At 39.8% G+C, this 13,244-nt stretch overlaps 1 long non-coding RNA gene across 2 annotated transcripts; it reads left to right on the top strand.

The window, feature by feature from the left end:
• Positions 1-2,149: 2,149 nt before the first annotated feature.
• Positions 2,150-12,311, top strand: LOC119262397. 2 transcript variants are annotated; one of them, XR_005129605.1, is made up of 3 exons: positions 2,150-2,160; positions 4,416-4,419; positions 12,017-12,311. It is a non-coding gene; the product is annotated as an uncharacterized LOC119262397 (long non-coding RNA). The 2 variants fall into 2 exon arrangements; XR_005129604.1 differs by lacking the exon at positions 4,416-4,419.
• Positions 12,312-13,244: the final 933 nt, after the last annotated feature.

Genomic DNA, 13,244 nt, shown 5'->3' with positions numbered 1-13,244 from the left:
TTTGCAATGCAGAAAAGTCGTCAGATGGCTTATAGGTATTTGAGGAAGGTACCCTCAAGCTTTGATTGTTCATTTAACAATGTCATCGAATGGGCGAATGACATTGTTTTATTTTGGGCGGCACTAATTACAGCCAGTTTGAAAGTCTTCCTGTGAAAGTGAGGCTGCTGACAGCTATGGAAATTAGCGCAGGAATGACGCCGCTGCACACGCCTGCAGGTAGCGTGATGGTGAGAATCTTAATAAGAAGCGAGTGAGTGTGCTTGCTCCACAAGCTTGTATGCTATATGAAAGCTCCTCTTTCCTGTCTCAGCAGTCACAAGCTGTTTCTGTTTGAGAATGTACTTGGAAGTTGCCCATTTATGTTGCCAGCAGTGAGGGCATGCCATTGTTTTGTGACGAAAGCGTCACTGGCTTGATGTGTTCTCTAAGACACATATCTTGGTGAGGAGTGCACGTGAATGCACAAAATGTGTAAGAATGGCCTAAAGGAACCAAATAAATCACCAACCCTGCTTGAAAAACCAGAGTATGACTGGGCACCAGCATAACCAGCATATGTCATGTTTTGATACTGGTATACTGAGTGACCAGCTAAACTAGCACTAGACCAGCTCAAAACAGCATATTGTGTTTTGATGCTGATGGCCAGCCAAATCAGCACGAGACCAGCACCAGACCAGCATAAAGCAGTTTAGACCAACATTGTTTTTTTTTCAGCAGAGCACTATAGCTAGTGCTGAGAAATACTGATAAATTCATTTCTGCAATATTTTTTATATTATCATGGTACCAGATGATATTTCATTGCCATCACTAATGAGCCCATGCTTCCTAAGTACTGCTACTTAAATGCTTAAAGAATGTCTAACAAATCTGATGTAGCTTGTTTGGGACTGTTCTGTTGTATTCTACCAAAGGGAACTTTAGGGAACATAATATTGTATATGTAAGCCAAATAGAAACCAGAAAACACATGGCTGATTTGTGCACATAAACACGTTAAACATCTGTGTCTTGACGCATAGAAAGGTTAGTATTTGCATAACATTTCTGCCACCTGTAAGTTATTCACTTGAATTTAATTTGAAAACTGGATGAAAATCAAACTACTAATATCAGTATACTAGAGTGGATGATATATCACTCCAGCGTGTTGTGTTGAGGGCCTTCGTTACATTCTAATTCGTCCATACTTGTCTTTGCCATTGTTTTATAATTGACAGGCTCAGGATGAAAAAGATCAATCATGCATCTTCATGATCTAACATTACCCCCTGCTTGTGACACTCGCATTACCTTACAGCTGGTGACTTGTGACTGCATGTGTCATATCTTGAATGCTCCCAGAGGCATGATCAGCCTTGAAAATACATGTATCCCAGCAAAGGTCACACTGTCAGTGTGTGGCTAATGGGATAATCAGTCTTCCACAGTCTCTCACTGTAACACCTTCTGACTGGTGGCACCTTCAATGAGCACAGGCCTCTGTGATCTGTGAATCACTAAAATGAGTGATGTGACGTCACTTAAGTGGACAGCTAACTGCCCTAGCCTCAATTGTTCTCTTTTTGTGGACGTCTCTGGCCTCGTTCTACCATGGGGCAGATTGTGGAGCAGCAAAACCAAGAAGAAATTCATCACAGCCAGTCTGACCGAATCGGAAGTGACCATGATGGTTGCTTGTGTATGCATATTTATAGCTGTGTGTTATGTAAATGTAAGAGTCTAGCCTCGTTGCAAGTCAGGCAAATCTGATGGCAGTGAGCGTTAACAAGTCTAAACGAGCTGATTGTGTGAGGTGTGAGCAGATATTGAGGACGCTAGCTGTGGATTTCCCAGCGGAGCGATAAATCATGAGGAATGACATCTACGCCTGAAGTTTTCACTACATTTAAGGGAGCTAAGAAGGGTGGTAATTGGAGCCGGTGTGTCTTAAAGAAATAACAGTTTTTAAGCGCGTGCCCTAAAAGATGACATTGAAAATATCTAATGATGAGATTGAAGTGCGAGGTTATGATACTAAAGAGGGTTGACGTTCACATACCCGAAGGGATGCGACTTGACGAGATGCTTCATTTATCCCCGTGTCTCTGCAAAACAAATGACAAGTGCACTTTTATTGCACTCGTCTCTTCTTCATAAAAACACGCTCTTCCGGTAGCATACACAAACCCTAGTCTCAATTCCAGCAGTTTAGAGTTCTAAAGATGCCTAGATCCACTCCAGTCTTACTGTGGAAAAGGAAGATCTGGCTGCTTCCAAGGAGCAGAGTCATACAGTGTACCAAAATACACCTGGCTTAGAACACTAAAATCCTCCACATACCACCACCACATTCTTCTCCTCAGATATTCCCTTTATCTAATGGGGCTATGAGCAGAAATTGTGACGCAGTGAGATAAAGTTGGCTATATTTGGACAAAGCGGATATGGGGGAAGATGTGTTTGGTCTTTTTTGAGGTATCTCATTTGTATTCAGGCACCCAATAAAAGCAATTTGACTCGAATTTGAACATCCTTCTTCTTCCTAAAGGGAGCAGCTGATGCCAGCTTGGCGCTGAAGCCGATGTAGATATATATTGGGGTAATATGCTCTGCAGAAACTTAATTATTTGATAAAACAAGGCTCAGTAAAACTTCAAGAAACTTTATATGTTCAAATCCCAAGGCGTATTATCAGTGGCTAAAATGATCCAGAATGAGTGTTATTCTGGCACTTTCTAGGTAACCTGGAGAGCAGAAATATTCTACCTTGTATCTTCTTTTTTCTAGTTTTGCCTGCAGTCAAAACATTAACCAAATTCACTGTTTCTTCATTAAAGGAAAATAACGAACAATAATGTTTCACAAGAAACATAAAGGCCCAGTCAGTTGAGTTTGTGGGTTACCTAACTGAGGTGATCTTACCTTACATGTATATGAAGTAATATACTTTTAACTAGGTCAGGCAACATGTGGCTCCACAGCAGCATTACATTTTTCTACCACAGTTTTAACAGTAAATGGTCTTAAACGTGGGCGGCATGGTGGTGTGGTGGGTAGCGCTGTCGCCTCACAGCGAGGAAGGCCTGGGTTCGATTCCCGGTCGTCCTCTCTGTGTGGAGTTTGCACGTTCTCCCCGTGTCTGCGTGGGTTTCCTCTGGGTTCTCCGGTTTCCTCCCACAGTCCAAAGACATGCAGTCAGGCCAATTGGACATGCTAAATTGCCCCTAGGTGTGAGTGTGTGAGTGAGTGACTGTCTGTCTGTGTCTGTGTCTGTCTGCCCTGCGATGGACTGGCGACCTGTCCAGGGTGTATCCTGCCTTCCGCCCGAAGACTGCTGGGATAGGCTCCAGCATCCCCCCGCGACCCTGACGGAGAAGCGCCTTAGAAAGTGGATGGATGGTCTTAAACGTTGGAGTTAATGTATAACTGCTTATTCACCCTTTAACTGTGTAGGTTGGTGCACAGACTGTTGGTCACATAGCGAGGTAGACAACAGCTAATGTAAAGACAAAGAGAAACATTAAAAAGGTTGATACTTTGGAGATGGATGCATTTATAAGTGCTAGAGCTGGTTTCCTGATATGTTTAATCTAGGATGAGAAACTGTGAAACATAAAAAGTCATAAAGGTGAAGTCATTTTCCTGCCACTGTTCTACTACCTGCTGGAGATGAAAAGCAAAGCAAGCTGCGTTCCTTTGTATTATATTTTTTAGCCTAGATTAACACAGGAGCACATACTAAGACATGTTTACATCCAATATGATAAAATGGACATAAAATCTTGTGGCTGCCAGGCTGGTTTGATTTTTGTTGAATGGACAAAATGGCTCTTCTTAACATTTGGGTTGCCAACTCCTAAATTGGTCAAGGCTTAATAATTATTATTAAGGGTATGGAACAAAAGTGTGGAACCACCAAGAGTTCCTTGGGATATAAAGCGATAAACAGTGACGACCAGAGCAATGGTGATTTTTTTTTAACCCTTTAGTCCTCCATTCAGTCATACATTGCAGCCGAGAATCCTGTTGTGGGGTTATGGCTGGCGCTGAGGACGTCTGGAATCTCACAAACGAACAGAGTTGGCACAGACTGGGAGCGGAGTGTGCACACTGGCCGGCTTTCTACAAAATCTGGCCGCGCTCCTAGAAAAGGCCCAGCATGTGAGCCACAGTCCTTGAAGTGACATTCCAAGCCTTTTTTTGCACCTTTTTTTCATGACATGCTTCGGCAGCAGCCATGCGCTTCATGCTGTGGTCTGGACAGAATATAATGCAAATGACATTAAGCCCTAATGGAGGTCATCCCTCAGCCCAGTTACCGTTCGGGGCGCTGCACCAAAAAAAGCCCAGCGCCATTGCTTACAGAGGAAAGCCCTACGTTTCCTGAGAAGCACACTTCCACTTCCCTCTGTTCATAAAGCTCTGAGATCTGTCACCATAACTAATCTCCACAGTGTCAATAATACTGAAGACGCAGCCTGTTATTACCCAAGCCCCTCAAACAGCCCCAGGGCAGCACACTCTTTACACACTCATAATCTCATCCAGAACAAAGGACAAAAAAGCGGAAATAACAAGTATGCAAATATCTGGTGTTTGTGTCTGTAGAAATGCAGCTCACAGAAATCCCCTTTGAAGGAGAGAACAAGCCAAAAGGCAGAGCAGGACGAGGGGAAAAGGTCATCAAAGCCCACTCTTAGCTTGTCAATTAGAATGACGTGACCAATTAGAAGGGGAATGGTCAGTTGAGACTGAATGTTAGGCAGATGTAGCAGCTGACAATATGTTGAAAGGTGAGGTCAAGCCACGTTAACAGCCAGTGCGATCAGTGGTGTTTTTTAAATGAACACAGTTGCATAAGAGATAAGTTAGCCTACCATAGATCAGTGGTCTTCATGCTATTTTTCAGTTGGCACAATCTCAACCTCACCCTCATCTGGAGGACACACTGGAAGAAGTGCTTACTTTGAACTTACTTGAGAACACCCTTCGTTTATTTAAATTCTAGTCTAAGCAGCTGTTAAGCAAGTTATTTATTTTTTCATGAGATATTTCAGGAGAAATTAGATGTAAGATAATCCACTTGCAAAAGCAAGATGGAAGTCAAATTAAAATAAGTGGAAAAACATGGACTCCTACCAGCCACACAAGACATGCTAGCCCACCAAAACTGTCCCCGTAAGAAAAAACAACACAAAGTTTTTATGTTTGAAGAAAAATTAAGGTCCACTCTTACTTCAAATCTAAAAAAAAAATCCGCAGATGTTTCTGTTCATCCTTCCACTGTGAGAAGACAACTCAGCACTACGAGTCTGAAAGGATGTGTAGCTGTCAAGAGGCCCTTACTGAGAAAAGGAAGGATTTGCAAATCAAACACAGAAGCTGCTGGTGATTGACCACCCCAGAGTCCAGACCTCAACATTGGAACAACATGGATTGGATCGTGAAAAGCAGAAAATGCAACTGACATCTAAGACTGAACTTTGCAGGTGTGAAAAAATATCACTGAATTCTTTAAAAAATTGAATGGAAACTGTAATAATGGCAAAGGGTGGGCACCAGAATGAAAAAGGTGATATTAGATGTTGAGGCTTCTGTGTATTTTTATATGTATTTTTAGTATATATTTAGTTGTACATACTGCTAAAAATGAAAAAAAAAGAATTTAACTGTGGTGGTCTGTAACTTTTGCACAGTACTGTATTATATCAGCACATCTCTACATTTGGCAATAAGCACAGACACACACACACACACACACACACACACACACACACACACACACACACACACACACACACACATTATTTTCTAAGCAATATTACTGACATAATATTTGTTGAGTATGCACTGAATCATGTAAGTTTAATACATGACTTTTTCAGTGTAAATGGTTTTTATTATTGATATTAATTGATCTTGATATTGATATGCCATGACATGATATGATACAACATGATATATGACATGATATTAGTTTTATCTAAAATTGCATTTTCTATATTTGCAGTGGTCCAACACAAGCATTTGCCAGGCTTCTTCAGTCATGAGACCATATTGCTATTTTTAGCACAATCGGCTACTGCTTAAAGTCAACCTGGAAACCTAATTTACTACATATTCCTGCCTATTTTATTATATTATTATATTATATTATATTATTCATCATATCATAAAATTTGAAAGACAAAATTATTGATCTCCATCTTCCATCTTAATTTATTGACGTTTGCCTGCACATAAAAAGTCTTCTGATTTTTATTACATCACCATGCACCCATGGATGGAGAAGGAAAAAAAACAGTTATGATTTCTGAGACATGTTGACTTCAAGGCTAGCTATAACTAGCTAAGCTGACTTAGCAACTGCTTTCTAGCTAATGCAAAACTTTTGGGGTATCTTAAAGTTTTGGGTTGCTTAAAATACACACACAAACACACACACACACACATCTTCTAAGCTGCTTCTCCATCCGGGTCACGCGGGGTGCTGGATCCTATCCCAGCTGTCATTGGGCAAAAGGCAGGGTACACCCTGGACAGGTTGGGCTGCTTAAAATGTTTTTATTTAAATTATTAACTGAATATTTGTTCATTTCATCAAATAAATGATGAGCATATGATGCAGACAACAAAACTCCTGTGTGCATGGACTTGATGACCACAGCTGAGGAAGAACCACTTTTTATTTTTCTTCTTTGTTGGTGGACAGGTCCAGGTTTGTGTGTGTACAGAGAGGTGGTCGGAAAGATGGGAGCTTTTAGCATCAAATCATTGCTTAACGTACCTTTATCCAACGTCGCATAAAGTGACAGAGACAGACCACAGGGAATCTGCTCAACTAAAGCAAATTACCTTTCACCAAATATGCATTTGACAAGTGACAAATTAGCCCTTTGAGAAATGTGCTGGGGCTATTATGGAGGTTCTACCATCCCAAAGCATCACTCCTCCACTGGCTTTAACAAAAAAAACACCCTTTACTCCCTGTACAGCATTTCAAGTAAGTGTAAACCCATATGAAACACTTGAGACAATTGAATTTCCGTTTCAGTGATGTCGCTGCTGCCCTGCTGCAGAAATTTTCTTCATCTAGACTTTATCAAGAGTGCTCCAAGACTTTTTAAAATCAGGAGACCGTCTGTTAATTTGTGTGATGACTTCCAAGAGAACACAGCTAGAAATGTCCCTGAAAGTGTGAAAAACTCATAGGCTACCTCATCAGCAGCTGAGAAAGGAACCCCAGGAGTTTGCTTTGGATCCAGAAAAGTTTAACCCTTCAAAGGGCTCCAATGCCTTTTTCTCTCTGGCCTCCCACTGTTTTCCACTGATTTACACGGAAAGTCATAAAACACTTCTTCCTTTCTATCTGCTCTGAAATGTCACTATGAAAAATGATTTGGTGCTTTAAAGTAAGTAATCTGGCTGCCTTTAAAGGGAATTCCACATACTTCTCTAAAATAGTCTGCATAATTCCATGGAGCCCTGCTGGTCACATAAACATAATGCATGACCATGCTGCATTACTGCCTAAGATTAGGCTGAATGTTATTTTTTCCACTGTTATTTTTATGTTATTTTATGTTATTGGTATTTGTGCCCGGAAGGTTGGTTCCGGCTGACAACCATGTTGGCTGACAGTCCATGACTGAAGTACCCTTGAGCAAGGCACCTAACCCCCAGTTGCTCCCCGGGCACCATGCATAGGGCTGCCCACTGCTCCGCGCAAGTTATTAAGTCTCTCTAGGCTGAATGTGATTTTTGCAACAGTGATTTTAAAGTGATTAAGTCTCTCTAGGCTGAATGTGATTTTTACCACTGTGATTTGGATGTGATTAAGTCTAATTATGATTAATGTGATTTTTGGAACTGTGATTTTTGAATGTCATTAAGTCTCATGGGGATGAATGTGATTTTTGTCACTGATTTCAAAGTGATTAAGTCTCATTAAGTTGAATGTGATTTTTACCACTGTGATTTTAACGTGATTAAGTCTCACTAGGATAAATGTGATTATTTGAATGCATGTAAGGTGTGGGATCAAGATCCTAAAGCATGACAATGACTTAGAAAGGTGTGGGAATAAGATCAATAAGTTGTGGCCTCAACTTAGTAAGGCGTCTCATCTCAACCCCTTATTAGTCATGGCCATGCATTACTTTTATTAATATGGGATATCACCAGCATAATTCAATGTAAACAAATGGTTGAGGTGTAAACAAATATTCTCAAGAGTGGCTTGATGTGAAAAAATTCCTTGTAGAGGAACTTGTCCAATCAAATTTCTTCGCAGTGGTGGGGACAGGAACCAGGGGTTGCAATGTCTACAACACAAAAACAGCACAAACATACACTGTAAACTTTAACTTGTTTTGGATTTTAACTTTTACTTTACTATCCAAAACAGGCTGTATTTTGCATTAGAACCCCCTGAATGTATCTCTGAATGAATTTTTTAAAAATATGTTTCAGGCTAAAACTTTATATCTAAAGTATTATGAAATAAAGACATTAGGCAACATATTTGTAACATTTTTCTGTCAACCTTTTGTGAGGTAGCTTTTAGACACATTAAGCTCTTCAGCTATCTGATTTCTCTGGTTCCTATCACCACAGTTGTGAACAATTCTGGCATGATAAGGGATTTTATCGATCAATGAATAATGAGAGTATGTTACACTGATTATTGTTCTGTTAAAATACTATTTGACGTTCAATAAGCTCCCAATTTTAGGGCAAACATGTAGGTTACTTATTTTTTAAGTGTAAAAACAATGTGCATGTGGATGTCCTTTCCATTTTGTGAACATTTCCTAGCAAACAGACCAATAGAAAAGGTTGAAAATCAGTGGAATAAAGTCTTGTTATATTATTATACATTGAAAATATTTTATTCCTATATTGTTACCATTTCAAAGAAGGTTTTGTTGCAAAATCGGCAATACATTGTGTCTAATCTTTGAACTGACTGGCTGTACAGCCAAGAGCCCTACATACACATAAACTAAAGAATCTGAAGTAGAACGTCAATACCAAGTAAAGACAACTCCAGAAATGAGATCGGTTGTGTAGCAGGGCAATTATCTCCCCTGTGGCTGCAGACAGGTCACACTGAGTGAGCATTCAGCTCCTGGTCCTGCGTCACCTGGCCTTTGATGCTGGCACCCCAAGTATCGCTGATCAATGCCTGGCAGTGATAAATGTGAGCCGTGCTAGCCTTATCTCCGACAAGCTGCCACGTTTGCTAATTGCGGCCCTACTCAGTAAACTATCACTTGGTTGAACATGACAGCTGCCCAAGTGCGTAAAATCCAGCGCCACTCTGAGTGACTATAAATAATACAGATTACATGCATGCAAAACATCCTATTCCGGTTGCACAGGACATGTTTTTTTGTTATCCAGAACACTTGTCCCACTTGTTTTCCCCAAAGTTACAAGCTGTTCAAACATACTTAACATTCCCAGCTGGTCAATATAAGGGCCACTTTTGTATTATGTTTTCCTCATGCAAACCTACTGCCTAAATCAGAAATGAAGGGTCTAGGCTGAAGATCAGTGAAGTTTGATTGTGATTTTTGCCATTGTGGTTCAGATGTAATAGCATTACGCTGAATTTGATGTTTGCTTCTGTGATTTTAAAGTGATTAAGTCTCATTAGGATGGATGTGATTTTTACCACTGCGATTAGAATGTGCTTAAGTCTCATTAGGATGCATGTGATTTTTACCACTACGATTTGGATGTGATTAAGTCTCATTAGGATGAATGTGATTTTTGTCACTGGGACATTGAAGTGATTAAGTCTCATTAAGATGAATGTGATTTTAGCACTGTGATTTGGATGTGATTCTCATTAGGATGAATGTGATTTTTGTACTTTGTAAGCTTGTCCACCCCAACAGTTGCTACCAAAGAATGTGTTGACTCAAGTGCACTTTTGACCTCTTACACCCCTCTTGCTATCTCAGGTCGTCTTGTAGTACCTTACTTGCTTTCCCACACGCGCCAGACTTTTCACCTTGGGAGGTAGGTCCTTTGTTGCCATGGCCCCAAACTCTCTTCTTCAGTCTCTCCGTTCTCTTTTCTCTTTCTCTTCATCCTTTACTGCTTAGCCTCCTTTTTCATGTTCCTTGTGTTGTGTTTGTAAAAGGCATGTTTGTAAATATATATATATATATATATATATATATATATATATATATATATATGTATATATATATTTGTGTATCCAACACTGGAAAAATTATGTCCTGATAATCGAAAACATCTTGAATCTAGTTATATTATGGAATGTTTCTCATCATTAGATTGTTGTAAGAATATTACAAGATCATTCAATGTATTTCTAGAGAAAAGCAGTTTCCATTGATCTATTCATCTCACACAACATAAAGGGCACCTGTTGTGCTCAAATGATGTTGATGATTATTTAAAATTTGATTTTTAAAATAGTAAACAATAAACTTAAAACAAGTCTAATATCTAGATATACACTGAATAATCTTGTAATATTCTTACAAAAATCTAATGATGAGAAACATTCGATAATATAACTAGATTATCAGGATATCATTTTTTCCAGTGTTGGCAGAGGATGGATTGGTCAGTTGACCAACTGCTTCTTCTGATTACTTTTGGAAAGAGCAAAGTGTCCATTAGTACCAAACTCCATTCAACTTAATATGGCATGGGTTTTCCATACAGCATAGAGGGCATAAAAGATGCATTTGACACTGTGAAAGAAAATTATGTTCTTGACTGTTTACTGCACATAATAGCTGTCTTTGAAATTTGATGGGCTCAGCAATGCACTGTAAATGTCACTGTGACTTGAGAATCCTTATTCAAAGCCACTACAGCCTGTCCCCATCTCCCTCTCTGTCTCACTCAAACGTGGGAGTGGAGTGGTAAGCACTGGTTGCCCACTATCTCTGGGAACAAATGTGAGGCTCCAGTGGCTCAAGCTTCTTGTTGTCAGCTTCAAAGAGGTGGTTGAAGCGTCCACAATTACTGCAGGGGAAGTGCCCTGGTTTCGTAACCCTCCTTAAGGGAAGGCGGAGAGATGTGTTGTCTGCCCATAGGGAGCTGCCGGTAAAAAAGAAGGGAGGTCAATGTGATCATTCTGAGTGGATTTCAAATTGGTTTTTGTGTGGGGTTAGCAAGGGTGGAAGAGGAAAAAAAACAGCTTTTGATGAACAGTCACGTCTACCGTAACTGTCCTTTAATTGAGTTCTATTAAACTGACGCTATGGGAAAAAGAACCTTCTTTCTTCACAACTTTCATAAAAATAGAAGAAAGTGTCACTATCCATGCCTGCATCTCCATCAGTTTCTTGAGAAAAGTAGTTAATGATGCAACTGAAATACTGAAATCTCATGATGTAACCACTTATCATGACACAAAGAAAGGATTTCTGTCACACCACAAACATGCCACCTAGTTAAGTTCATTCATTCAGCATTACAGATTTACTGTTGGGTCTAGTTATAGTAGCTATAGTCATTTCTTCATGCTCTTTGGAATATCTTTGCAGAACAGTTTGTCCAAAACCTAGAAGGGACACACATGTCAAAGTGTTCCACTTGCTCAACTTGATCCACTCAGCTGCTGCCTAAGTACTCTGTTCAGGCCTAGTTCTATTAGAAGTGCATTGCACCCTCAGTTTGAATTTCTGTACCTGTAGTTGAGCTTTGGGGAAATGCATGTAGAAAGTCTGCCCAACTCCTATCAGTGACTTACACATCTGATCTTAGATATGCATTCTTTTTTAAAAATGAGTATATTTTTTGAATATTTCAAATAGGAACCATATTATTCCACAAATCAGCAATTTAAAAAAATCAGCTTGGTCATATGATCATGAACAAGCATCATTATATTTTTGAATAACAATGCACTTTTTTAGTGTGTACGCTGAAGTATTCATAGTCGCTGTTTTATCTGCTCTCCCAAAGAGCTCTATCTCTCACCTACAGCGAGTTCAGAATGCTGCTGCAAGGGTCTTGACCCGGAGAAGAAAGAGAGATCATATTACACCTGCACTCCACTCACTGCACTGGTTACCTGTCAGTTTTAGAATAGATTTTAAGGTTCTGGTGATGGTTTTTAAATGTCTTCATGGTCTTGCTCCTCTTTACCTCAGTGAAATGATGGTGAGATATGTTCCTGTCAGGTCTCTCAGGTCCTCAAACAGTAATCTACTGGTGATTCCTAAAACCCGGTTAAAGATTGGCGAGGGTGCTTTTAGCCACTACGGCCCAAAGCTTTGGAACTCTCTTCCTGAGGAGCTAAGAGGCATTACATCCCTGTACAGCTTCAAGAGTAATCTTAAAACCTTTCTGTTTAGATCTGCTTTTAGTTAAGAAACTTTTGTCTTCTATCTCTTTCATTTTATCTTTTTCAGTTTATTTCATTATTTTATTTTGTTTCCTTCTATCTTTATTTCTTTTAATGTGTTTTGCTTATCTTTGTTTTCTTTTTATTTATTCTGTAAAGCACTTTGAGTTGCATGTATGTATGAAAGGTGCTATACAAATAAAGATTATTATTATTAAAGATTATTATAAAGTGAATTAGAGCTCTTAGTTTGATTGGACTTAAGCACTGTCAGTCAACATGTTGCATTAAATGTTTGTGTCTCACACTGTACCAACTCATGTCTTCTCTTTGCAAATCGGTATAGCATAAAGTGAGAAGTTACAGTTCCTTCACAGGTGTCAGCCCCACTTGCCCCTGGCTGCTGGAGATGTTTTGAGGATGCAGTGATGAATTTACTCATAGTCACTGTCAAAAAAGGTGCTGCAGAGATTGTGGGGACGGCTGAGAGGCCTCATTTGCATTCCTACTATAAATAAAAGCTGGTGACTCATTGCTTTGAAGAGTGTTAAGAAGCGCTGCATGCCAACTCTCTTTCCGCTTTATAGATGTCATTATGAACCCTCAAGAGTTGGGTTGAGTTGGATGTAGGTTTACATTGTCAGGAGGCTCCTGAGTTGCTTGGCAGAGATGGCCTGGCAGCCATGCATGCCTGCTTTTCCTCAGTCTCCTGCTTGGGTTGTGGGCATGCTGCCATTAACCTCAACAAAACAACACATCTATTTACTCCATAGCAACTCACAACGTCAGACTCTTCTCCCATTCGATGAAGCATTCATCATAACATAAAAATGACACTCACTTCAGGAAGGATTTAACAGGTCTACCATGCAACATCACCCAATAAACACAAGTTCCATGAAATGGATTTGATGAA

The sequence above is a fragment of the Pygocentrus nattereri genome, chromosome 24 (genome assembly GCF_015220715.1).
Source record: "Pygocentrus nattereri isolate fPygNat1 chromosome 24, fPygNat1.pri, whole genome shotgun sequence".
NCBI lineage: Eukaryota > Metazoa > Chordata > Actinopteri > Characiformes > Serrasalmidae > Pygocentrus > Pygocentrus nattereri.
Note: the sequence above shows the minus strand (reverse complement) of the source record. Positions and strands in the feature narration are given on the sequence as shown.